Source organism: Macrotis lagotis, chromosome 3 (assembly GCF_037893015.1).
Source record: "Macrotis lagotis isolate mMagLag1 chromosome 3, bilby.v1.9.chrom.fasta, whole genome shotgun sequence".
Classification (NCBI taxonomy): Eukaryota; Metazoa; Chordata; class Mammalia; order Peramelemorphia; family Peramelidae; genus Macrotis; species Macrotis lagotis.
The window spans coordinates 180,071,565-180,097,000 of record NC_133660.1 but is presented as its reverse complement, the minus strand read 5'-3'; positions in this window follow the sequence as shown (position 1 = coordinate 180,097,000).

Here is a 25,436-nt window from a genome sequence, read left to right as displayed (position 1 = left end):
AGTGGGCAAAGAAATATAACAGTCCTGGACCTTCATTCAACAGTCAATCAACAAGCATTTATTAAGTAATTACTTTATGCCAGTCAGTGCCCTGGGGTACTGTGGTAACTGAAGTTCAATGGAGTTATGTGGCCAAATTTGTTAGTTTCAGACACAAACCATTAAATGCCAAGACAAGGTTTTAAAATGGCATTAATGTAACTCCTGAAAAGCAGTGTTTATCACATGATTGAGTCAGCTTTATTCAATTCTGCATTTAGAAAGATTGGAACTGTTTCCTTTATTTTCCCCTTGGTTACTCTTTTTAAATCATCTATTTTTATAGTTTCAAAGTTCTTCTGAATCTCTCCCAGAAAAGTATGACTTTATACCACTGGGATACCACTTTACTAAGCAACAGATCTCATAGTGAAGTAAACATTCATTATGCAGTTGACAAAATCATTTTCATCTCCTTATTCATATTGAAGAACCTAAACTGGGCTTCTTACCTGTGATTTCCTCCACTCAACCTTCATTCCTTATCATCCGGAATGAGTTTTCACATTGCTATGCTGCTATCTTATAATAACTCTTATATTTGCGAACACAGTCAGTGATACCTCCAGGTATCCATTAGGACTATACATGTGTCAGACTTCTTTTTGGCTCTATTGAATTTGAGGAACTGAGTACAAAAGCCTTTTAAAGTATAAGGAATGAAGATGCCAAATTACAAAGCAGGAAAGGAAATTTACCGTGTTAATTGGTTGGCATGCAGGCAGTCGAGTTCCCAATGATTCCTTGCTGAATTGTTTAAGAAGTAAAAGAAAAATATAGGCAATTAAAATAAAAAAGTAATCTCTAGCACAAAGGCTAGATTAAGCATTGTTCCAATGAAGCCACTGGAGCTGGTGACCTTGGTTAATCACTGTCCTTTGTCTGATTAGGAGGTTTGCTCCACCTCAAATTCCTGAGAAATAAATCTACCTTTGGTCCTAGCCTAGCCATCCCCTCCCCACTAATCCTTAAAAATATGGAAGTAACTCAATGGATAACATAAATCAGCTGGGAAATTTCTTCACTCATAGGAAATAGAATACTAAACTATAAAGAATCATAGAAAGACTAGCAAGAAATTCTGTAACACCACTTTTATCACATTTTAAACCTCAATAGGACCTTCATGCCCCTTGGATATTTTGCCTTTGACCTTCTCTGAGCACAAACCAGTCAAACATCAAGCCAGAGCATCTTTCCAAAAACTTCACTTTTTTGACTCTTTCTTTTTGTTGCCAGTTTGCTCTAGGGCTGTTGCACCTGCAACCACTTTGGTAGTCAATGGTGCTTCTCATTAGAACAGGTAGGCACTCCAGACTTCATAAGATTGAGGCTAATGAAAAGGAAATCCAAAAGGAAAGAGAAGCAAGACAGTCAGAGACCTCTGCTGTAAGGTCATACTGGTTAGGTCCATTTACTGCTTGGAGAGGAGCTTCCAATGGGCCCCAGATCTGCCACTATGCTGAGAGTAGAGAATGACTCTACCTTCCTCCACCTTCTTGACTGGAGCCACTTTTTTCTTCTTTCTCACACTATCGCTGAAATCTGTCAACCAGAAGCTACCCTAGTGTAGTACCCTACTCCATCATCTTTATCAGTAGTCAACGTGGGGATTCAATCTAGGGATGAGCCATATGTAGCTGGAAGCAGAGAAAGTGTATTTGCATACATAAATTTCCATACAGTTCCAGGGAACAAACAGTAAATATTTTAATTTTTTTTTTGCAAGGCAATGGGGTTAAGTGGTTTGCCCAAGGTCACACAGCTAGGTAATTATTAAGTGTCTGAGGCTGGATTTGAACTCAGGTACGCCTGACTCCAGGGCTGGTGCTCTATCCACTGAACCACCTAGCCTCCCCAAACAGTAAATATTTGTACATGAAATGGGTCATGGAAGGGCATCAGAAAGTCCATGCACTTGAATAGAATTCCCTTATACAAGTCATGGCCAATAGAGGATACATTCTTAAAGTAGTCATTTAAAAAAAAGCACCAGGAAACTTTTTTTGTGCATCAACTAATTTGCCTTTAGTAGATTATATGAATTAAACATGCTATGAGGTTGGTGGAGATGAGGGTCTGGATGGAAAGATAAGAAGGACAGCAATGGTAAAGAGGGTCTGAAATTCTGGCTCCATAGTTTTACTTGAGAATTTAAAAGGAGAAAATACCTTTCTGCAGAAACATCTGAAAGAAAAAAATAAGGTAGTCAAGGTAAGACTTATGTCATTCAAACTCATCACTGAACTATGCAATAACTAGAATTTAACAACCATAATAACCCAGTTATGTGAAGATAGGCAATATGATTGACCTTGAAATTGGGAAATTCAAATACTACTTCTGACATAAACTAGCAATGTGAATATCAACAAGTTCATTAAATTCTCAATAGAACTAGAGACATCTTTAGATAAGAAACAGAACAAATCCGGACCACACAATTGGCACCCTATGTCATTTACCAGGCTTTGCTTTATCATATAAGAGATTCTATCTGATTCACCTTCACTTTTCAAAGAGTTTTTCTATTATTTTTTTACATTTTGATTTTTTTATCCATGAAGCATGATGACTTCAGAAGGAATTTCTAAACTAATTTCTTATTCAATAAATTCTAAAAGAATGCCCAAGAAGCAAAATGCAGATCTCTTAAAAAATCAACTCATTTTTTATTTGTCTTTGGGATGGAAAAAAATTCATTGTCAACAGAATACACATAACAGATGCAAGTCACTTTAGTGTATTCAAAAAATATAAACTAAAAAGTAGATAATTCCTTCTAACATATAGTCTTTTCTTTTAAAAATTTGATTGATTTATCTTCTTTTTCTTATCTTTTTATACCTACTCACTAATTATGGAAGAAGTACTTAGAGTTTCTTTCATACTTGATTCTTAATATGCATGGATCTCTGAGTGCTTTGCTTTAAATTATTTATTAACTAATATTAATAAAATTCAAAATAAAGAAAAGGAAAGGAAAGAAAGGGAAAGAAAAAAGAGGGAAAGAAAAGAAAGAGGGAAAAAAGAAAGAAAGAAATAGCGAGAGAGAGAGAGAGAGAGAGAGAGAGAGAGAGAGAGAGAGAGGAAAAGATCTCTTAATTTTGATGCTTAAAAAAACATTGCTATTGACAGGTAAATTTTGACTTTTCACCTATTATTAACCCAAAGTTCATTCCAAGAAGTTCTTTGAAAGAGATTTTATAAAAATGAAGAATATTTTTCTTATGTTTTATTTTTTCATCATTTAACATTTAGAGATTCTACAATGAAACAAGATCTATTTTACTTTTATTTTAATTCACAGGGTAAATATATTTTATGCATGAAATTACTAGAATAGAAAATTGTAACTAGCATTTATAAAGTGTATTCTTCACAATAACTCTGTACAGTAGGGGGTATAAGTATAATTCTTTTCTTTTAGAGATAAGGGAACCAGGCATAGAGATGTTAAATGATTTACTCAAAGGTACAAAGTTAGTTAAGTGGCAGGACTGTTTTAAGTCCAGGTCCTCTGAGTCTAAATACAGTAGTGGTTCCTACTGTGCTATGCACTTTTAATATGAAAACCTCAATATATGTAAAATTTTAATGGATTGCTATAAGCATTAAATATATATATTTTTATAAAATTGCAGCAAAATTCTTTTAATCATTTTTTTATTCTATGACATAATTTGCATTTTCTTCAAATGGGAATTAATCACTCATTGCCAAAATATTTTAGTTCTAAATGGTAGTTACTACCTATCTTAGATGAATGATACTTGGACCACCAGTAATATGATGAAAAATTTGTAAAACTTTGAAGCAACATGGTACTATATTCATGGCATTATTTTCTACAAAAGAAAGATATGGTTGGAAATGTTAGGATTCTATTTATACTGAATATTTTTCATCCCTCTAGATTTGAAAGTCATATCTATTTTGATGTCGTGTATATATTAGATATTATGAAACTTCTCTTTTTCCTAAAATGATTACAAATACTTTTGGGGATGGATTTTTAACTGTATGAAAAATAACATTTTGTACTCAGTTCTATGTACTTTTTTGAAAAGCTGTTCCTGAATAATGAGATGGCTCATTTTGAGGAAAAAAAATTTTTTAAATAAACCATTTTGGGGAGTCATTATAAAAAGAAACAAAATCTTCTGGAAATTCAGGGAAAAATATTAAATAGAGGTTTTTAAATCTAAAAATATAATCCCAGATCATACTATAATTTCTTTTTTTGAATGTGTAAAATGTTAGAGAACTTTTTAGAATCCTAAATATTATAATATTCAGTGCTCTATATGCCTCTTTAATGCAAAGAAATATCAAGTTGGCATTCCCACTAGGGAGCTTGACTCAGGACTTAGTTCTAGTTCATAGCTCCCTATTTCTATTCTCACTTTGTCTGAAATTCACTAAAATCCCAACTAATTTTCCATCAAATCTCTGCCATTATAATTCCAAAGTTATTTTTACACCAAATATTTTATATTTATCTTCAATTATGCCTTATTTAATCATCTTATGGCCTTTCTTGGGACCTTAAATTTTATATCTTTTGTTTTTATATCACTTCTTTACAAATATATCTTTTCTAACTCATCTTCCAAGTGAGCCACCTCTTTAAAGATGGAAAAAAATTCAATAAAGCAAAACCAATCAACATATCAACTATGAACAATATTCAATATTCATAGTCATCTGTGAAGATAAAAAGAATACTTTCCTTTCAGCTCTATAAAAACTTACCTTCAGTTTTTTGGGGTTTTTTCTTATCATTTGTGTTATTATAATCATACATTGTTTTCCCAGTTTTGCTTACTTAATTGTATGTCAGTTCATAAAAGATTTCCATACTTCTCCAAAATTTTTGCAATTATACTGACATGCAGGACTGTTATATCACATTCAAGGCCTATTATAGATTGATTGTATATCAATGGAGATGTCATTCAATTATATATATATATATATATATATATATATATATATATATTCAAACATTAGAAGGGCTGTTTGCATTTGTTTGTTTCCTGTTTGCATGTAAATGCACATGGGAATCATTGTGATACACTGGAAATAAAACTGACTCTGGAATTGGAGCACAATCTGTTAAAATCTCACCTTTGAAGCATTTCTGTTATCATTACTATATTTTCTTTAGGCTTCATTTTTCCTCATCTGAAAAATTGGTGGGAAGGGGTCCTAGCTGGCCACTGAGGATCCATTTAGTTAAATCAATGATCTTGTGATTAGACATACAAACACACTGAATATGTGTATATGCATGTATATATGCAATACAGAGTGGATAAAAGTTTGGATTTGAGATAAGGAAGACAGGTTCAAATTTCTCCTCTTACCATTATCAACTGAGTGATGATGATTAAATCACAATTTCTTTAAAACTCAGTTTTCCCATGTTTAAAATAAAATTTGTCTTACTTCCATCCCTAAGCTATTTTGAGGTTCAGATGAAATAATGTATCCAAAAAGCTTCACAAATTTTAAAACATTACATGTTAGATTCCTCTCTCTCTCTCTTCCCTCTTCTTCTCTTCTCTTCTCTTTTCTCTTCTCTTCTCTTCTCTTCTCTTCTCTTCTCTTCTCTTCTCTTCTCTTCTCTTCTCTTCTTTCTCTCTCTCTCTCTCTCTCTCTCTCTCTCTCTCTCTCTCTCTCTCTCTCTCTGTCAATTGGGTAGGTCCTTTTAACTCTCACCACCTATGACTCCACAATTAATATAAGCTACCTTGAATAAATGTAAACAGTAAAAAAAAAAGCTTTTATTTTCCCTTGGGAAAACTTGCACATGACCTGAACCATCCCTAGCACCATGTCTTTTTTTTTTTCCTGTTTATATATAATACCTGACCTTGCCTAAGGGGTGGGAACCATTACTCTCTCCTGATTCACCCCAAGATGACTAATCTCATGAGTAAACTCCCCTAAACTTCCCCTAACTCAATAAATTAACCCAATAAACCCCATAAATCTACAAATATATCCTCATATATGCTGACATAGATTGCTTTTCTTTTTTTAGTATCTCAATATTCTCTCAGCAGGTCTGCCATCCTTCAATTGACATAATCAGAGCAGAACAAATCATGAACTATTACAATTATGTATATGTGTAGGCATGGAACAAGCAAGACACACACAGGGACTTCTAATAAATCTTTATATTTTTATTCATTGAAAATATTGATAAAGAAAATGTCTAATTGGCATCTAACAGTTTGATAATATTAATTTGGAAGCAAAAATGACTTAAAATGAAATCTCTATTGAATAGGTAGTTTAATATCTTTTGATCCAGCAATACCACTATTGTCTGTATCCCAAAGAGATGAAGAAAAAAGGATAGAAAAAATCCACATATACAAAAATATTCATAGCAGCTCTTTTTTGTAATGATAAAGAATTGGAAATTGAGGGGATGCCCATCAATTGTGGAATGGCTGAACAAACTTTGGTGTGTGAATTTGATGGAACACTACTCTTCTATAGGAAATCATGAGGGATGAGATTTCAGAAAAGTCCAGAAAGACTTTCATGAACTGATGCTTAGTAAAATAAGCAGAACCAGAAGAACATTATACATACTAACAGTAACACTGGGTGATAATCAGCTAGCACAATAATCAAAGACAATTCTAAAAGACTTATAATGGAAAATACTATCCATATCCAGAGAAGAAACAGTGGAGTTTAAATACAGACCAACATTTACTATCTTCAATTCTTTTAATTGTCTAATTTATTAGATCACTTTTTTCTCTAAGTTTTTTTTCTTCCATTTAGATTTGATTCTGCCTTCACAACATGATCAATATGGATCTATATTTAGCAGGGATCTACATGTAGAACCTATATTAAATTGTTTTCTGTCAGGTGAGAAGGAGGAAGGGGAGGGAGGGAGAAAAATGTAAAACTCAAAAATTTGTAAAAAATGATTGTTGAAAACTACCATTTGTACCTGTGAAAATAAATAAATGAAATATTTTAAAAGAATAGACAGCTTATCATTGTCTCTAACAATATACATATACTGACTAAACGTGAGAATATAGACTAGGCAGTCTTTGTGGTGAACTAGACCACCCTTCTGGTCCATACTGGGCTTAAAAATTTTAAATGTGTGGTTGATTAGAGAAATTAACTTTATTTACATAGTGTACAGTAAGTGCTCTGGGATCATTAACTCCATCACGCTTAGGTTTTAGAGGTACCCCAGATGGGATGGGATGTTTTTCTCCAGTGTTATCAGCTTAAACTCCCATTTTGATGTGTTTCTCTTTCCACTCTGTGACTTGTACTCCAATTCTGTTTAACTAATTGACATCAATTAGCTTTAACGTTGAAGATAAAATAAGAACAGAAGTACAAATATCTCCAATTCCTGCCCCAATCCCTCAAGAGCACACTCTCCCCTCTTCCTCTTCATTCTCTGGGAAGCCTGGACTCAGCACAATTTCTACACAGCATTGGTCCAAACAAGTTTGTGTCCAAATGTGGCACCACTACTGGATAACTTTTGTCCTCAGCTACTCCAGATAGGTCCTTATTACAAATCTCTGCATGGCAATCTACTCCTAGATCTCCTGGTATGTCCTCCTAACATTTCTAAATTCAAATGGTCAAAGTTTCAAATATTCTTTACCTAAGACAACAGAACTAAAACTGAGGCAAAAAAGTAGGTTACATATGGGCCTCTCCCCTTATATTATTGCCTCTATATTCTCACCAGAACTACCAGGTAGGTAAAAATCTCTCAAAAGAGAAGAAGCAGGTTTTCAACAACTAATGCCCTTTGAAAGCCCTAGAGAACTACAGCCTTCTCCCACTCACACACACCTGCCCTTTACTCTCAGTAGAAAGTAATCTCTAATTTATCAAATATTTTGTAACATTTTATCTGGATGACACCTTTCCAAATGCATTCTGTTTTTTATCATCCTTAGATGAATCCTGCCCACTCTGCTAATCTAAATGACACGACTTCAGAGACTGCATATTTTTTTTTTAATTTTGGTATCCTTACTGCCTAGCTTAGTGTCTGGCATATTATCAATATATAAGAAGAAGAATGAATGAATGAATGTTTTTATAGCATTTCCCATGGGCCAGGCAATACTGGTATTCAGGGAAGAAGTACAAACCTCTAGTGTTCAGGGATGCTTTCCATCTTTGGTGTCTACCTGAAACCCTAGTGTCTCCTTTGACTAAATGGTTAGGATGCGATGGTCACACCCAGGTAAACAGTTTTGGCAATGGACTGAAAAATGGATTGAGAGTAAGTGAGAAGCCTCAAAGAGTTGGGGGATGGGAGTGTCTAGTCCAGACATGTGAAGACTTTTACCTTGAGGAATAGTTGAATATGAACAAAGTATTTCACTGTACCACAAAGGCAATGAAAGTAGGCATTGAGGGGAACTTTTGTGAAGATAATTCCATTCACCACTGGTAGCTGGAATGTGTGCATACTTCTGGATAATAAGAAATCCAGTACACCTTGAAAACAAACAGTTCTTGTTGCAAGAAAACACAGAAGGCACAGCATTCATATAGCAGCTCCAAGTAGAATTAGACTAGCACATGAAGGCCAGCCTATCAAAGTTAGTGATGGATACATATTTTTCTGGAGTAACCACAATGATGGGAAGCTGAAGTTGTTTGGGTTTTTTTCTTTTTTGGTTTTTGCAAGGTAATGGGGTTGAGTGATTTGCCCAAGATCACACAGCTAGGTAATTATTAAATGTCTGAGGTCAAATTTAAACTCAAGTCCTCCTGACTCCAGGGCCTGTGCTCTATCCACTGTGCCACCTAGCTGCCCCCTGAAGTTGGTTTTGCAATCAAAACTAGTCAGCAAGCTTATAGGTCCCCTAAAAAAAGTGAATAACAGGTTCATGGTTATATGATCACCACTGTGGTGTTCCAAGAGACATAGTTTCTGGGTAGTTGAATTATTTTTTTAAATAAAGACAGCAGATTATTAATAAAAAGCAAGGTCATTTGGCTATCTCTCTTATACTAAAGACCCCTAATGGTAGTGGGGACATAATATATATCCTTAGAAGAAGAGGGGCTCCCAAGGGAAGCCTATTCAACTCTGATGGGTAAATCAAATGGGAGTTGGGCTATCTTGGAGTATGTGACTTAGATAACTAAAATCTTAGTCAAAGATATCAATTTCCATATCATTTTTTATTGATAATAGGGAGAATCAATACTTTTCCAGTACCTGTCAGAGCAAACACAATGAGCAGCAATATAAACCATTTGACCAAACTTTGCATTTCTTTTTCTGCCTTGATTAGACATTGGCCTGGATAAATCTCCAAGACAAATTGTCCACACTGGCTGGTTTTCAAATGAGGAAGTAGAAAAAGGGAAAAACACAGCCCTAATATAATAATTAATTATTAAATATAAGAAAATATTAATTTCTCACACCACTTACAAGAAATCACCATGCCATCATCAACAGTGCATTTGCTCCCCACCATGGTGAACTGAAAGAAAAATTTTGTGAATATTTCATTAAAATGTGTCAAAAAAAGACAAGCTTGTTAATTCTGGATGTAAAGTCCAGATGACTTAAATGTAAGAGAAGGCACAAACATGACAGAGAATCCTTGAGAGGAATGGAGTTGGAAGCACTACAGCAATGGACACTTAATTATGAAGACATGCATCTCATGACCTCCGTATCATCAACATTGAAGTCCATTTACCTAAACAAAATACAACTTCATGGATATACTCTCATAGTAAACACTGGCAATGTTAGGAGGAGAAAGATTGGATGTGAGAGTGATGAAAGTGAAATGTGGTACAGAGTACTAGACCAATCAAGACATCCTTTGCAAACTAAACATTCTCATTCAACAAAAGCAGTTGGCCCCAAGGCAAGATGAGGCAAGATGACTACCAAAAGACATTGGCAACCAATAAAAGCAATTTCTATTTGTGTGAACAATTTCTTGCTAACTTGGAGGGGAACTAAACAAACACATAATTGGCCACAGAAGAGTAGAAGAGAAGTGGGCATATTCTAAAAATTTACTATATAGTAACACATTTACTTATCTGGGCCAAATACTCACACACATCAAATTTGATTTGAAGAAAATGATGAAGAAATTGAGAAGCTGTTTCCCCAAAAAATTTGGAACTCCATAGGGTATGCCAAAAGGATAGTTAATCTATCTCTAAGAAGGCAGCATTTAATTCCATCAAAAGTCAAATGGAAGTGAAGCTTATAGAAATGTAGGATTCTTGACCTGATAAGAGGGCAGATGAAATTTAGATTTAAGCTGATAGTACATCCAAAATGATTTTAAGGACATGATTGTAGTGAGATGTTCATCAATATTGTACAACAGTTTCACAATAGCATCCTTGCAAAGGTTCTGGATAAAGGACAATACTTTCATGTTTGCCCGATCACCAAAGGAATGAAGCAGGGCTGTGTGATTGTTCCCATGCTTTTTAGCTTGATATTTTCTTTGATGTTGCTGGAAATCTTCCTCAAGGACAAAAATGTATCAAGATGAGATACCATATTGACAGGAAATTATTTACTTGAAAAGGATACATGCCAAGACTAATGTGAAAGGAGAGTTGGTTCATGACTTTTTGCTCATAAATGCTTGTGCACTCAACTGCAGCCTCAGAGGCTAAGATGCAACAGAGTAGGAACTGATTCTCTGTCATTTCCACTAATTTTGACCTGACAATCAGAATCAAGAAAAGTGAAATTGTCCTGAGTTAGCATCAGAACATCCATACATGAAATTAGTAGTTATAATAAATAGAGATGTTGTGAATGATGTAGATACGTTCACTTTACCTTGGCAGTATACTTTCCAATGATGTCCCCATTGATTGGTATCGTTGATGCATTGCTAGAGCAATAGCTGTATGTCTGTGAAATCTGGATAGTATAATAATGACATGCCAAAAATTAAATCACTTTCATTTAAGTTGTCTTAGGAAGATTCTGAAGATCACCTGGAAAAATAAAGTCCTGGATACTGAAGCTTTTTCTCAAGCTAAACTGTTAAGCATTCAAACTCTTCTGTAGAGAATGCAACTTCAATGGGTTAACTACATTGTTTGAGTACCAAACATTAGTTTTTTTTTTTCTAAAAAAACTTACAAGGTCAGAAGAGATACAACAACATTCTCAAGGTCTCTCTGAAGAACTTCATAATTGTAAGACATGGGAAACTCTGGCACAGGACCATCCAGATTGTGCTTATCTTGAAGATGACACAGTATGAGAATATCAGAATTGCAGCAGCTCAAGAGAAACATGAATTGCAGAAATTCAGAAAAATTTCACTCCAAATGCTCATTGAATTATTTGGGCCCAACCTGTAATGGAGTCTTTGGAGCTTGTGTTGGTCTGATCAGTCACAGTCAAACACACTGTCCCTTGACCCCAATATAATGATATTATTTTGGTCTTCTTTGAGAGCAAAGAACAATAATCAACTAAGCTTTGTAACAGGCACAATGCTAAGCACATTTTTACAATTTTTACATTTACATTTTGCATTTATACTTTCTTTTATTATCTCTTATTTATTATCTATTCTTTTATCTTTTATAATTATTATATTATTTGATTCTCAGCTCCATTGCTATTTTTATATCACTATTTTACAAATAAGGAAACTGAGGCAAGCAAAGATGAAATTATTTGCTTATGATCACACTACTAGTAAATGTCTGAAACCAGATTTATTTTTGGGTTTTCCTAACTCTAGGTTTGACACTGTAACACCACATGCTTGCCAAATCGAATCTGCTTAATAATACTAAATAAGTTACAAAAGAAAATTAATTTGGCATTTCCAATTATCTTTCTATTGGTATTACTCATTTTACTCTTCTTCAGGAATTTTTTACTCATTCTTCAGGGATTGATACCCACTTCATTTCTTTGTGTTGACCTTCTGTGGTGAACTTCTGGGAAAACATGGGCCAGAGTCACAAGGATAGAGATCTCCCAAATCAATGGAAACTAGGATCTTATTTTTTTGAGAATTTGTGATATGGTATTCACCAAAGGACCATCTAGTTTAACACATTCAATAACTTTTAAGAGAAAATATTTAAATTTGAAAGACTCAAATATAAGATAATTATGGACTGATTCAGCTTAAATTGCATGTGACATTAAACTACATCTTCCAGAAAGGAGGTAGAAAGAGTATTTTCTTGGTGTTATCCACCTACTAAATTTTCTGATGCCATTTAGACCTTATTGTCTCCATTCTTTACTCAATGTTGAATATACATCTAATTTGACGATCTCAGACAGTATTTCTAGGTTCTTATTTTAAAATAACCAATGTATTTTCTGATTGTTCCATCTGGATCAATGGCTCTCTAATTTCCACTTCAACAGAGTTAATTATAACCTAAAGAGGGACCACTATCATCTCATTTGCAGTTTCTAGTTCTTCTACAACCAAGCTTCTCAATGTGGAGTCTGCAGCTCCTCAGGGAACATGAAGAATTTCTCAAAGGGCTGCATGGCCATTGACATTTATAAAGGGTAGATCTCCACATGTCGTGCATCTGGTTCCCTCCAAGTAGAAAGGACATTGTTGGGATGTGTAACAACACACATACTAGGAAATCATATGTACTGATCAAATGAATTCCCCTGGAAAAATTCTACTTTTTTTTCTTGTGGAAGATTAGAGTAGGTACATTTAAAAAAAATCAAGATGATAAAGAATCAAGAGGGGTGGCTAGGTGGATAGAGCACCAGTCCTGGAGTCAGGAGTACCTCAGTTCAAATGGCCTCAGACACTTAATAATTACCTAGCTGTGTGGCCTTGGGCAATCCACTTAACCCCATTTGCCTGGCAAAATCCTAAAAAAAAAATCAAGAAAACTTCACAAAATTGTTTGATTTTTTGACTCCACTGAATACAAATGGAGTAGATAAAAAGAGAAAATGAAATTGAATAATCTGAGCTAAGGTGATTTTCATGGTTGATAGGATTTAGAGCTGGATGAGAACACAAACAGCTAATCCAATTCCTTTAATTTATATATCTTTCCAAGAAACAAAGGAAGACTATAAAATCTTGAAAAATCATAATACTATGTAGGTAGGATATCAACTTTGAATTTGACTTGAGAATACATTTCACAGTTTAAAGTTAAGTGAAACTTTGTTTTTCCCCAATTGGCAATTATTAGGAGTTAACAGTATTGGGTCATGTGGCCCAAGTTTTTTAAGGAAACTCTACTCATAATTTCTATTTTACTAGTATTTAAGTTCCTTTGAACACTGAGATTTTCTTATATGACACCATTACACACACATACACACACACACACACACATATACAAACACACATACATCACTGTAAAGGTGAATTTGAAATGCTGGTGGATGAAGTTCCTTTTTCTATATCTTTAAAGTTATATTTTTTAATAGCTTTGTCAGAAATTTTGTCACAAACTACTTCTAGCATATTTTTAAGGGAGAAAAATTGGCCTCTAACAGTGTCTATATTGCCTGGTTCATTACCTGGAAGTTGGAGTTGACTGTTGATCATATGTTAAGGACAATTAAATATCCCAACAAAAGCATCAATCAGTTGGGAGGAGCTGTAACTGCTGCTGAGTACTGCCCTGATCTAGGTATCTGCCCCAAGGCACTTGCTGGTTGTGGAGCAGCAGCAAACCACATTCAAGACACAAACTACTCCAGTGCTGTACTCCAGAGCTTACTCCTATCCAGAATTGTATCACAAAGTCAGCTCTAAGGTCAGACCATGACAAAAGATTCAAATCTTTCCCATTGGGTGAGGGCCATGAAGCTTCTAGTCTCATTGGAGTTATCTCTTTCTATCTTTTTAAAATTTTTTTTTTTTATTTAAGGCAATGGGGTTAAGTGACTTGCCCAAGTTCACAAAGCTAAGCATCTGAGGCTGGATTTGAATTCAGGTGCTCCTGACTCCAGGCCCAGTGCTCTATCCACTGCACCACCTAGCTGTCTCCATATCTTGCTATTTTAAAGTGGCCACAATAGTTCTGGCTTTATGTGGAAAACCAGTGTACAGCCCTATGGGCACTCATTGTCATTCATGCCAGACTGCAAGGTAGTCAATCAACAACATGCCCTTGAGAATCAACTGTGTTTAGAATGCTATAATGGTGCCCTAGCAAAGTATAAATGCTGTGATACCCCCGGTGGGAAGCCTGGCCCTCATTGAAAGCTGCATTAACTCCTCAGACCATTAAGGCTTATTCACTACAACTGAAACATTGACTTCCTGAGTGAGCTTCTACCACTTCCTAAGGTGCTTGATAATTAAAAGGAGTAAATGAGAATGGGGCAGACCAGAGTATTCTGTAATTTCCTTATGGCAAAGTAGATGGAAAGAAGATGAATAGACTACCTCATTTGATCAATGGTCATTGGATTTTAATTATGTTTTCATACACATTGAAACTCTTTTGACCAACAGCAACTCCTCAAAATAGCAAAATATTATTAGGTTTTTGAAAGACAATCAAATTTGAAAACCTCCACAAACATCAATGCTAAACATATTATTTGCTGCTGGAGCCAACTGAAAAGTATAGCTATTTGAACTCCAAGTGATAGCATAAAACATGCATACTATGTAAAAAAAAAATCTATATTTGCAAGTATATCTCATAATATGTATTTCTGTATTTCCGATTTGTACAAATTTGTAACCTGAGACCCCATGCTGTAAATCTTGGACTCACATAGACTAGATTTGATTCTCGTGGGCCGACCTAAAAGATCATGCTCTTTCCCGCATAGTTCCCCTGCCTGGAGTTTACTGTGGGAAATCTTTCTAGCTATGGATTGTCTGTTTCCACAGATGTGGGGGAAATGGGTCCCCAGCTCCAGAACAAGCACTCAAGGTAACAAACACATTCATCAGATATAGAACAGCTTTTATTTCACCCCACAGAAAAATACAGGAAATGCAGAGGACTCACAGGAGTTTATAAACAATGCAGAAAACTCAAAGAATTCAAAATAGCCTAGGAAAATAACATGATTCTTTCTTTCTCTGGCAGGTTCCATTTTTCCATAGGGTCCTAAACTCCTCCAGTTAAGTATCATTCCCAAAGACTCCCTTCAAAAAAAAGTAATTGAATGTTGGGTGGACAGTGATTCAACCCCACCCCCACCCCCAGTCTAAGAGTGGAACAATGTTCAGGGTTGGCGCTACCTCAGAAAACACCCTTTTCCAAGTAGAAGGATCAATTTAGATATCTTGCTGCCTGAAAACTTCACCTTTCTCTAAGAGATTAAGAAATACTGTCCAGAAACTTCTCTCAGGTCAACTGAGGAAAGATACATCATTACACTCTTGCTAAACATGCCCTCTCACCCTCAACATACACCTACCATACTATCAGAATTTCTCCAGAAAAAAAAAATCAGATGGGGAAAGAATAAAGGCAAAAATTCTATGGGTTATCTCAGAAAGATGACTCTTCCCACAAGTCTAATATAGAATTCTCTGGCTTTTGAAGCCTTTCATCACCTAGCCCCCTCCTACCTTTCTTTTCTAAAAATTTTTTATTTATTTTAGGCGTGGGGGTTAAGTGACTTTTCCAAGGTAACACAGCTAGGCAATTATTAAGTGTCTGAGGTCAAATTTGAACTCAGGTTCTCCTGACTCCAGGGCTTGTGCGCTATCCACTGCACCACCTAGCTGCCCCTCTCCTACCTTTCTAAAATTCTTGTACCTTACTTCCTTCCATGCATCTTGTAATGCAGATTACAAGATGCATGGAAGGAAGGAAGGTACACGAATAAACTGTGATGGACCAGTGATACTGGTCTCTTTAATCAAGACGCTCTATCTACTGACTGACTGGCTAACACCCTGGCTTAGAATTCTTTTCCTTCTCATCTTCACCTCTAGGTTTTCCCAGCTTCCTTCAAGGTAGAGCTAAAACCCCATCTTCTACAATAAGCCTTTTTTAATTCTTCTTGAGACTAGTTTCCAGTATATTTCATAAGTATCTTGTTCCTGCATAGTATTTGCCTGTGTCTGCCCATTAGACTGTAAGCTCCTTGAGAACAAGGTTTTGTTTTGCTTTGGTTTAATTTTTGCCTTTCTTTGTTTTTCACAGTTCTTAGTGGTAACAATGACTCCCGGTCAAAAAGGGGACCTAAATAATGATCAAAGATTATAAAAGTAGAAGAACTTGCCAGTAAAGAGGCTTGTAAAAGAGGAGAGAGAGACAAAGAGGGAGGGAGGGAGAGAGAAAGCGTTCTCTCCTGCTCAAAAGAGGTGTGGAAAAGCATGAGATGCCAACAATTTCTAAAGGTTTTTAAGCCAGGAGCAAGGATAAGAGGATATCTATAGATGTAATAAACCACGTCTTGTGTCTGCACTGCTGCTCAAAGTTGTCATTGAGCTAGGCAAAACTGTTCCTCTGGCTTCTGGCAAGTTATAGGCATCTCAAAATATACTACATTTCACTCACAAAGGATCACTGGTATGTCAAGTAGCTTGAGTTTCAGAGTTCCTTCTAATTTGTTGGTTATGTAACTCCATTGATCTGCACCCTTGTAAAGAGGGAAAGTTCTTTTTTGTTTTTTTAGATTTTTGCAAGGCAATGGGGTCAAGTGGCTTACCCAAGGCCATGCAGCTAGGTAATTATTAAGTGTCTGAGGCCAGATTTGAACTCAGGTACTCCTGACTCCAGGGCCGGTGCTCTATCCACTGTGCCACCTAGCCGCCCCAGAAGGAAAGTTCTAACATGTAGTATAGTCATTACAGAGCCCATGTTCACATTAACATGGTGCCTAGCATTTAGTAGGTCCTTAATAAATGCTTATTGAGCCACTGAGTCAAATAATTGTTCCTGCAAATAATACTTGTAACTGTTTCTCCAAGGGGCACCAATAACCAAATGACTCATTACAGAAGAAACCCCATTTACTGATACTTAAATCAGATGTTTTTTGTCTTTTGGAAGTGCTATCCATAAGGATGCATTTCTTTTTTTATTTTAAATTTAATTTTAAATTAAATTTTTTTTTATTTTTAATTTAATGGAGTTAAGTAACTTGCCCAAGGTCACACAGCTATGCAATTATTAAGTGTCTGAGGCCAGATTTGAACTCAGACAATCAACACTTTTATAATCTTTGATTATCATTTAGGTCCCTTCTTTGACCTGGAGTCTGTTATTAACAGGGTCTGTGCTCTATCCACTGCACCACCTAGCTGCCCCTAAGGAGACCCTTCTTAAAAGCCCATAATAAAGGCTCTCCTTCCTATGAGTACATCAAGCTGACTACAAAAACAAAAGCAACAGCAGCAGAAGCACTTGAATAATAAGCCAAAAAAAGAAAAAGGAATGGTCATATGAAGGAGGTAAGAGATGGGACAAGTAGATGTCCTACAGGTTCCACTGGTATCCCCTAATGCCAAGGAAGAACACAGCACGTTTTGGGGCATCATGAAGGGAACTAATAGAAACATATAGATAGGCAAGAGTTAAACAAATCAGGAAGGAAGGAATGAGTTACTATCTGTCATTGAAAGGAAAATTCAATTAGATCATAGATTCATTTAAGCATTTTGAGTTGAGTACTCTTCCTATAGCTAATTTCACTAATGAATACACTAAGTTTAGCTATCATATATAGAAATCAAATTAAACTTTCTAATATTTTCTTTGTACTACACATTACACACACACACAGGCACAAACACAAAGAGGACATTAATCAAAAATTTGACTCTAATGTCTTGTCATATCATTTTGCTATGGTTACTTAAATATGAACTGTAAGAGTGGGCTTATTTCTTCCTACAACATGAATATTATTCTCTCCAAAACTTTCATTATAGCTGCTATTAATTCTGTATTGCTATTTGCTTTTTTTTAGAGGAAATCCTTTATAAATTTGATTCATCTAAAAATAAGTTTGAACATGATGTCAGATTATTCAACCCTTCTGAAATAGAAAGATTCTAGATATTCAGTTATGGTGATAACAACTTGCTTTCTATCAAAAGGATGACTTCCATGCCAGTGACAGGAGGTGATTCAGCAAGTTGGCTGGCAGTAAAGGTTGGTTAGTAGGTTCCAGATTCCTAATTGTGTTTCTAGCTTCCTAAGTAGCAGCTGGTCTTTAATTAGTTGAAAAATTGTTACCACTAAAAGTTGCTCTAAAAAGAAAAAGAACAAAATAATTAAAACATTAGAATCCATATGGTGAGGTGCCTATTTTCACTTGTCAATTGCTATTTTTCTTTTTTCAAAAAATCACCAGCAAGTTTAAAAATATTCCTGGTTGTTCTATTTCTTTATTTCTAATTTATATAAAATTGAAAATCCCCCAGCAGTCTACAAAAGGAAATGGCAGAAAGATAGTTGCTTGCAGTATAATAATTCTTTTTGACCATGAAATTATCCCTAATGCTTTTTTCTCCAATGGATGGAGTACGTAATAGATGAGTAAACTTTGCATAAGACCTCATTACTGTAGGCTTTAGTAAGTCCCCCTGTATGATTTGTTACAAATATGAGGAAATAGGAGAAAATATCAGCATGCTACAGAGACAGGAAAAAAAAATAAGCCTTTGTGAACAGATTCCATTCAAGGATTAACAGGACTAATATTTCCTAGAATACCTGGACTCCAATACTGGTAACTTATTCTATAATTATAATTCTACTTTATCAAGAGAACGTGCTTGTATTAAAAGCATAAGAATATGCCACACACATAACAGCATTTGTCTTACAGATAAGCCACAAGCTATGAACTACAAAATCATGAAAGTTTGACAGCTAGTTAGCATGTGTAAAAATGCTATGTAGGAATGCTGCCTTTTTAGCTCAAAATGTTTTTAGCAGACAAGTTTTATTCTGGTGTTTAAACATATTTCAATACATATCATGGGTTTGTTATCTAGATATTTCACTACTCTGGTCGTCTTTTTCCCTGATTAAAAAACAACAGCAAGAAGGAATGCCTTATAAATAAAGCATATCTATAGAGTCTCTCTAAAACTTCTGTCCAAAAGAATAATATGTATGACAACCTTTTTGGTCATAGAAAAACCACACGACCATAGCATTTAGATATATAAGGGACGTTAGGGATTCTTAGCTTCTTTTTTGTTTGTTTTGGTCCCTTCTGGCAGACTGATAAAGTCTAAGGATCCCTTCACAGAATAATGCATCAAATGAACTTTAAAGGATTACAAATAAACCAGTTACATTGCAAGCTATTATTTTTTTTTAAATTCACCAATGCAAAATTAAATGAGTTAATCCAACAACCCCAAACACTGCAACCCTCCTAGTTGAAGACCTTCACCACTTTCCACTTACGTTACACATTCTTACAGTAGCTTGATGTTGATCTCCCTGCTTCAAACCTCTGCCTACTCCAATCATGCTCCACCAGACCATCAAATGATCTCCCTAACGTGCAGGTCTGACCATGTAAACCCCAATTCCCATTCAGTAAATTCTAGTAGTTCTCTCTGTTTGACTCTTACACTAAATCATAACATATTCCCTTTCATCTTCTTATACTATACTCTTTTCCATGTACTCTTGATCATCTTGCTGCTTCTTGCTCAAGATATTCCCGCTCTTGAGTCTGAGGATTTCATTGACTATCCCTCATGTCTTTCTTATTTCTAAATTTCCTGGTTTTTTCAAGTCTTACCTAAAGTCCCTTCTTCCTCAAGTAGTCTTTCCAGTCCTCTTTAATATTAATCTCTTTCCTTTAAGTTCATCCCAAATTTAGCCTTTATATGTATATATATATATATATATTTATATATACATATATCCTATTTATTCACTTCTCCTCTCCCCACTAGAGCTCCTTGAAAAAAGACACATTTTTGTCTATTTTTTTTTATATTTCTGTCTCCTCCCACTTGCTGGCATATTGAAGGTTCTTAGTAAATGTTAGTTGATGTGTTAAATATAGGTTTTATAATTTCAAAGGATTCTTATTCCAATTTTCAGTTGCATTGACTAAGGTTGCACTATCTTGTGTAGATCTGTAGCTTGGATTGGGTTAAACAAGTAATTTTTACCATTTAGGCCTTAATCCCAAAATAACATGCATAGCCAGCCGTACCATTGTGGAAGTATTGAAAGGAGTGCATTGCTTCTAACTAGTCTTCATGAGTATCTAGAATGATGTGAAGAAGACCCAGACTCAGAACTCAGGGAAACAACAGGAACTCAAAGGAATTTCATACTATAACACAAAGGAGCTTATGCTGAGGAATTTCATGGGGTGGCAGAAGAAAAGGAGGTCAAAAGAGAGTTATATTAAACCTGGGAGCTTGACTGGCTAAGTGAGTCTGCAAAAGTCCTGAGTCTATACTCTTTCCTGCAGGAGATAGGTGTGTAGCCACTGAATCCAGTCAAGTTAGCAAGGAGTAAACCATAAGGAGCTGCATAGCAACACAAGACCAGTGGATGGTAGCATAAAACGATACTGCAAAATAGTGCAAGATTAGAAGGAAAGTAGAAAGATGGGAAACAATTTTTATAAAAATATCTCTAATAAAGGTCTCATTTCTCAAATATATAGAAAACTGAGTCAAATTTATAAGAATATGAGCCATTCTCCAAGTGATAACTGGTCAAAGGATATGAAGAGGCACTTTTCAGATAAAGAAATCAAAGTGACATGTAGTCATATGAAAAAATGCTCTAATTTATTATTGATTAGAGAAATGCAAATTAAAACAACCCTGAGGTATCACCTCAAACCTATCAAGTTGGTTAATATGATCCAAAAGGAAAGATAAATATTGTAAAGGATATAGAAAAAGTGGGATACCAGTGCATTGTTGTTGAAGTTGTGAACTAATCCATCTCCTTTCTGGCAAGCAAATTTAGAACTATACCCAAAGGGCTATAAAATTGTGATTCAGAAATATCACTGCTTTGTCTACATCTCTGAAAGAGATCATAAAAAAGGTGAAGAGGTGTATATGTATAAAAATAATTAGAAACAAATAATTAAAGAGGCAAAGAATTGGAAATTAAAGGAAAGCTCATCAATTGGGGGATGGAAAAATATTGTGCTATAAGAAAAGATAAGCAAGTGGATTTCAGAAACTTACATTGATTAATGCAAAGTGAAGTGAGAAGAACAGAAAAACATGGTACACAGTAACAGCAGTATTGTGTGATGATCAACTATGAATGACTTAGCTCTTCTCAAAAGTATAATGATCGAAGACAATTCCAAGGAAATCATGATGGAAAAATGCAATCCACAGACACAGAAAGAACTGATTGTGCTTGAATGCAGATCAAAGTATACTATTTTTTAGTTTTTTTTCTTTTGTTCTGTGTTTTCCTTTACACCATGACTAACATGGAAATATGTTTTACATGATTTCACATAGGTAGCCCATATCAAATTGCTTACTCTCTTAGGGAAGCAGGAGTGGGAAGGAGACACTTGGAACTTAAAAAAAAAATTTTAAATGAATATTAAAAATTGTTCTTAAATGTAATTAAAAAAAAGAAAGAAAGAATTTTTTAAAAAAGAAATATTTGGGAGGTAACTATTCAGCATAGATCATAGAATTCTAGAATCCTAATCACCAGTGACCTCAGAAACCATCTTGTCCACTCCCTTATTTTACTGGCATGGCTACTAAGGCCCAGACAGGTTAAGTAACTTTCCCAAGGTCACACAGGTAGAAAGTATCAGAGATATGCTTTGACCCCATATTTCCAAGCAGAGCATGGAAATAACAAGCAGAGAAAAACAAAGTAGTAAAGGGTCATATAACTTAATTCAGAAAGGTGATGACATCATCAGGTGGTGATATCACTGATTGCTCTGGAATGTGGGAGCCTAAGCTCCCTAAGTTTTATATTTTCCCCAACCATTTGTATTCCTCAGTCATGTTTCTTCAGTCTTCCCTCTCCCCCACATGTGGTACAAAAACTCTGGGGAGTGTGAAATCCTTTATGCTTGGTAGATTTTTCTTGTCATTTATTGTTTTGTTTTTAATTAAATATTCTTTTTCTGACCTAGGTTGCTCTAATAATAGGAACATAGTTGTAGGTACTTACAAACTTGACTTTGAGTGATTGCTGACCCAAAAGTACCTTTGACCTGAGGTTGATTATTGAAGAATCACATATGAGGGAGAGATGGGAGGGTTTCACATATTATAACTCAATTTCAGCAAAGTGTTTGACCAAGTTTCATGATATCCCTTTGAATAAGATGTGGATGGGCAGACTGAATGATAGTGCAGTAAAATTTTTTGACCCTAGTTGAATTATCAGTCTGAAAGTAGTGATTAATGGATGAATGTCAATCTAGTGGGAGATCTCTAGGGGAATTACAGAGGATTCTTGACCTTTTCATTTCAAATTATTTATCAGTGATTTGAATTAAGGTATAGATGGCAAATATATTTCTCAAATCTTTAAGTGACAAGAAGCTATTAGGGGAAATTGGATGACAGAGTTGAGATCTGAAAAGATCCTGGCAGTCTCAAACCATGGACTAAAATTTAATAAAAATAAGCATGGAATTCTCCACTATGGCTTAAAAACTATATTATAAAGACACAGGATGAGGATGATGTGACTAAAAAGCACTTCGGTGAAATACTCCTAGGGAATCTTAGTGGATTACAAGTTCAATCACAATTCAGCTGTATTTTGGGTAACGCAAAGCAGGTTAATACATTTCAGGAAAAAAGATAGGGAGAGTAATAACACCTATGATATCATTTTTATTGTGAACTCACTGAATGAGGAAACTTGCTCCAAGAAGGAGAGAAAATAACTCTCTCTCCATGGCACCTTGCAATCTCCTCTTAGCTACCAGGCTTAGCTTGCATAGCTGAAAACATAAATATGTATTCAAGAGGGAGAATAATTTTTTTTTGTATTCTACTGAGATCAGAACAAATCTCCAGTACTGTATCTATTTCTCAACATTACTCTTTAGGAAAGAACTTGACAAGATGGCATACATAGAGAGATAGTCAACCAGGAAGTCTAGCCTATTGGAGATCTCAGGTAAAAAAGCTGGTGATATTTAGCCTTGCATTCTGGTTATTGGAATGTGAACTCCTCCAGGACAGAGATTGTTTTATTTTCCTTTGCATTCTCAGACCCTGGTCCAGTATCTGGTACCAATCAAGAATTCAGTAAATACTTGTTGAATTACAGAAGTAGTTTTATTGTTTTTTTTCTTTATTTTCAATTATTTGGTTATTTTCATCTATTTGTACATGTGTATTTCCAAGTTACAAAATTTCCCTCCACCCTCCCTTTCCACTCCTCTCCCCTCAGCATGGAACAGTCAGTGTTGCATTTTACATACACATTTTGTTAAACATGTTTACAAATTAGTAATTTTTGGCATGAGGAATTAGGATTAAGGGAAAGAGATGCATAAGAGATACTTTTTATAAAGTGTTCATCAGATTCGGAAGGGTTTTTTTTTTCTCTGTGTGCATTGTTTTATTTTGTTTTTCTTCCTCTGGTTGGGGATAATATAGTCTATAACCAGTCAAATACAGTTGCCCTAGCTCTCTATACTGCTAAGAGGAGTTGCTTCCATCAAGGTTGTTCATCTCATGATGTTGTTGATGTGTACATTGTTCTCTTGGTTCTACTCCCTTCACTCAGCATCAGATCCCATAAGTCATTCCATGCTTCTCTAGAGTCCAACCATTTATGGCTTCTTATAGAACAATAATATTCTATGTTGTACCCAGAAGTAGTTTTAAATAATTTCCAGGAATATACTTTGTGGTGGAACTGGGTGACTACTGGATGACAGAATTCAGCTCATATAAACAAAATCCCTTTAACAATTAGACTAATCTGAAAAGGAAATATGCTACTTTTATTTTTTTTAGCTTTTTGCAAGGCAATAGAGTTAAGTCACTTGCCCAAGTTCACACAGCTAGGTAATTACTAAGTGTCTGAGGCCAGATTTGAACTCAGGTACTCCTGACTCCAGGGATGGTGCTCCATCCACTGTGCCACCTAGCCATCCAATATGCTACTTTTAAAGAGTAGAGTTTCTTTTTTAGGAAGTCACGAGGCTATCAGATGAAAACTTCACCCTTCAAAACCTGATAATACATACAGATCATCTGGAACTCCAATTAGCACAAACCAAAGAAGACCACAAATTTCTGGGTCAATGACATCAATACCTTTATCACCTTTACCACTAAAGAAGTGGTAGTTTATATGCAGCTGCAGTAATGTAGCCTTAGGACCGACAAAGGTCTCAGGATTCAACAAACAAAACCTTAGCTGGAATGAGAACTAGCAATCTGTAGGTGCCATCTGCACACCCTCATGAGAAGATTTCAACCTATTAAGCTCCTATAATTCATGGAGCTTTCTCTGACAGGAAACCCCAACAATGGAAAGTATGTCTAAGGAATTCAGGGACCAAAGATCAAGGATGGTCCCTAAAGCATCTCCTTCCGGTCCTGTCAGACTTGCTTCCAGTGGGGCTTCTCTGTCCTTTCCTCTCTATAAAAGGAAGGACATTTATCTGTTTCAGCATTAATGAAAACTCCTTTAACATGCACCTTCTCTCTCTTCTACATTGCATTTTGTACACTACTGATGTTCTGTAAATATTAAATTATCATCATTAAGCAATGCCAATAGAGAAAAACAACAACATGTGGTAGAGTAAGATGCAAATCAAGCTGTATGGATTAATAGGAAACATTTGGTTGACATCTCTAATTTTGCTTGGGTCGAGACTAAAACTTTATTGCACTTCACTGTGGTCTGCCATAATGCCAGCTGTTTTTCCTACAGATGTGCTGAACATACGAAAGGGGGCTTTCATATTAACCCCCTGCTGCATATCAACCAGGCTGCTGATGCTGCTGTGATCATTGTCTCCTCTCACCAAACTTTACTGTTGTTAAGGAAGGATGGAAACTTATCATTGCTATATGTTTATGAAAATGCCTTTAATCACAGCTGCTACAGCATTCAGTGACAGTCTAGCATTTTCTTAGTGTACTATTCCTCTGATATCCCTGCCTTCCTAGCCCCTGACTGAGCCCATCCAAAAAAATACATCCTTCAAGTCACTTAACATAACTATGAATTCTAGGCTACCTACATGGTGAGTTTTGAAGGCTGTCCCCAGATTTCTCTCCTAACGGCCAGCACAATTCAAATTTTCTCCACCATAGTATTAAAAAGTTTTGTCTCTGGGAAAAAAAATGCCCTTATTAAAAAATGCAGATTTATTATTTGGTTAGAGTAGCTTTAAACCTTTAGCAAAAATGTACTTAGAAAGCAGAGATCAGGGGCAACTAGATAGCAAAGTGAATAGAGCA